The sequence below is a fragment of the Balaenoptera acutorostrata genome, chromosome 11 (genome assembly GCF_949987535.1).
Source record: "Balaenoptera acutorostrata chromosome 11, mBalAcu1.1, whole genome shotgun sequence".
Lineage (NCBI taxonomy): Eukaryota > Metazoa > Chordata > Mammalia > Artiodactyla > Balaenopteridae > Balaenoptera > Balaenoptera acutorostrata.
Genome location: NC_080074.1, coordinates 93,547,360 through 93,550,999, shown reverse-complemented (window position 1 = coordinate 93,550,999; position 3,640 = coordinate 93,547,360). Strand labels below are relative to the sequence as shown.

Sequence of the window (3,640 nt, the reverse complement as noted above, 5' to 3'; positions counted from 1 at the left end):
ATGTGGGCAGTCTGGTAGGCTGATTGGCCCCTGGTCTGGTTGGTTGCCAGGCGACTTCATATTTGTCAGAATGGCTATCATCAAAAAGAACACAAATAAGAAGTGTTGGTGAGGATGTGAAGAAAAGGGAAGCCTTGTACATTGTTGGTGGGAATGTAAATTGGTGCAGCCACTGTGGAAAACAGTATAGAGGGTTCTCAAAAAATTAAAACTAGAACTACCATGTGACCCAGCAATTCCAGTCTTAGGCATATAGCTGAAAAAAACAAAGATACATGCATCCCAATGTTCATAGCAGCACTATTTACGATAGCCAAGACATGGAAGCAACCTAAATATCCATCAACAGATGAATGGATAAAGAAGATGTGGTATATGTATACAATGGAATACTACTCAGCCATAAAAAGAATGAAATTTTTCCATTTGCAGCAACATGGATGGACCCAGAGGGCATTACGGTAAGTGAAATAAGTCAGAGAAAGACAAATACTGTATGATATCACTTATATGTGGAATCCAAAAAACACAACAAACTAGTGAATATAAAAAAAAAGATGCAGACTCACAGATATAGAGAACAAACTAGTGGTTACCAGTGGGGAGAGGGAAGGGAGAGGTGCAATACAGGGGTGGGGGGAAAAGGGTTATTATGAGATTATATGAAATCATGTATGTGAAATTTTTGAAAATTGTAAGGCACTAATTTAAAAAAAATGTGAAGAAAAAAAGATGACCAACAGCAATATCCCAGACTGCTGGGATTCAATGAGAACGTGCACTTAAAGCAGGTAGTACATTCTTAGCCTAGTGTCCATGCTGATCTCTGTAACTTTTGTGTATCCTCTTCCCACTGCCTTTGTATGTGCTATTCTCTTGGCTGAATGTCCAGCATAGTGCTACCCATCTTTTAAAATGCAAGGGGGTCTGAGACTTTGATGTCCAGGGTTGATGTAGTTCTATGGGTGTGATTACTGACAATGTACTTTCAGTCGAGGAGGATAAACTTTCCCGAGCAGAGATGGACCATTCTTCAGGCAAATGTATTCACCCCTTCAAATTTCAGGGTCAGTTTCTGCAGAAAACTTTCCCTTATTCTGCTAGTCTCGCTGGCTACATGACCTCCATTTATGCTTCTCCACACTGTATTCATTCTGCTGTCAAAGGTTTTCCACGTGTCTTCTGTCCCTCTTTTCCATTACATTGCATGTTCTTTGAATGCAGATGTATTATTTGCTTTAAAGTTTCAGCATCTATTACAATGTGAAACATTTGTCCTCATCAGTAAGAGCTGTTGATTAGTTATATTCCTCTTTTCTTTATAAACTTTTTTTTGAGTTTATACCACCAAAATACAAAATTAGAAAGCTGGATAAAGCCAACTGTTGCAGAGATGCTTATATATAACAGGACTTATGTGCTGTAGGCACACTGGGTTGGTGTAGCCATTCTGGAAAGTGACCTGGTGCATCTAGCCAAATTGAGGATATACTTACCAACCACTCAGCAATTCCAGTCCTGGGTGTACATCCTAAAGAAATTCCCAGACAAGGCTGAAAGGGGATTTGTAAAATTATGTTAATGCTAGTGTTATTTATGGTAGCAGAGTTGGAGGCAATCTGGGTGACCATCACTAGAAGGGCAGACAGACCCAGTGTGTTGGGTCACATGCTATACTAGGTGACATTCAGAGATAATGAACCATACAGATGAACACCCAGAAACATGTGTGGACCTTTAAAATATAATGCTGAGTAAAAAAGTAACAAGAATTTGTAACACATTACATTTATGTAAATTAGAAATTTGTGCACACAAAATAGCAAGACACATTTTCAAGAACATATAAAAACAAAAGAATGTATGTTAAATACATTTGAATGATTGCTTTGGTAGGAGGAAAATGAGAATGAAGAATCCTGATAAAGGAGAAAAATAAATTTAAAATGAAAAGAATAAAACTTATAGGAGGATAAAAAAATACAAACAAAAGTCCTACAGGTCTTTTAAGAAATTTAAAGTCAGGGGGTGTGATTCCTCCAGCTCTGTTCTTCCTTCTCAAGATTATTATTTCTATTTGGGGTCTTTTGTGTTTCCATATAAATTTAAAAATTACTTGCTCTAGTTCTGTGAAAAATGCCATTGGTATTTTGATAAGGATTGCATGGAATCTGTAGATTGTTTTGGGTAGTATGGTCATTTTCACAGTATTGATTCTTCCACTCCAAGAACATGACATATCTTTCCATCTGTTTTTGTTGCCTTTAATTTCTTTCATCAGTGTCTTATAGTTTTCTGAGTACAGGTCTTTCACCTCTTTAGGTAGGTTTATCCCTAGGTGTTTTATTCTTTTTGATGTGATATGGTAAATGGGATTGTTTCCTTAATTTCTCTTTCTGATAGTTTCTGATAGTTCATCAGTGTACAGAAGTGCAACAGATTTCTGTATATTAATTTTGTATTCTGAACTTTACTGAATTCATTGATGAGTTCTAGTAGTTTTCTGGTGGCATCTTCAGTATTTTCTATGTACAGTGTCATGTCATCTGGAAAGAGTGACATTTTTACTTCTTCTTTTCCAGTTTGCATTTCTTTTATTTCTTTTTCTTCTCTGATTGCTGTGGCCAGGACTTCCAAAACTATGCTGAATAAAAGTAGCGAGAGTCACCATCCTTGTCTTGTCCCCGATCTTAGAGGAAATGCCTTCAGCTTTTCACTGTTAAGTATGATGTTAGCTGTAGGTTTGTCATATATGACCTTTATTATGTTGAGGTAGGTTCCCTCTATGCCCACTTTCTGGAGAGTTTTGATCATAAATGATGTTGAATTTTGTCAAAAGTGCTTTTTCTGTATCTATTGAGATGATCATATGGTTTTTATTCATTAAAATAACAACATCAATAACGGTACTGATAAAACCTTAGAGATCTCTGATCTTGGACCTAATTTGTGGCTACAAGGCTAAATGCACCAAGAAGGCTGCAATTGTCTGTAAAGACAGGACCTGTTATGGTGTCTCCCTCAGGAAAATGGTGAAGAAAATTGAAATGAGCCAGCACACCAAGTACACTTGCTCCTTCTGTCACAAAACCAAGAGGGAGAGCTAGCTGTGGGTGTCTGGCACTGTGGTTCTTGCATGAAAATGGTAGCCGGTGGTACTGACCCTACATACCACTTCTGCAGTCACAGAAAAGTCCATCATCAGAACACAGAAGGAATGGAAAGATCAGAAGCTCACCATGGGAAACACTGCTGGCCTGTAATAAATGGATTCACTTATGTAACCCCCCCAAAAAAAAATCGTCAGAGATTTCTAAAGTTCAGTGACTGCTAAAAGAGAAAGAAATAGATTATAGAAAGGAAATAACCTGGGAGCTGTTATCTAAGAATAACCTTTGTTTTCTTAGAAGAAAAAAAAAAATCCATCTTATGCCAGGAAGGAAAAGGTGAGATCCAAGGAATCTGCATTCCTTGAAAGATTCCTGAGTGATTCTGAATTAAATGGTTGGCACTTTAGAAAGTTGCTCTAAAGGGCTAGTCTTGAAATCAGAGCCCATCATTCACAGGCTTTTTCCTTTCTGCCCCAAAATAGGAAACAGAAGCTGATAGTCACCAAGAGAAACAGAAAACTCATAGAGCA

General features: G+C 37.5%; 1 pseudogene; it reads left to right on the top strand.

Annotated features, from left to right (window-relative positions):
* Positions 1 to 440: 440 nt before the first annotated feature.
* On the top strand, positions 441 to 3,263 carry LOC114235599 (60S ribosomal protein L37a-like; annotated as a pseudogene).
* Positions 3,264 to 3,640: the final 377 nt, after the last annotated feature.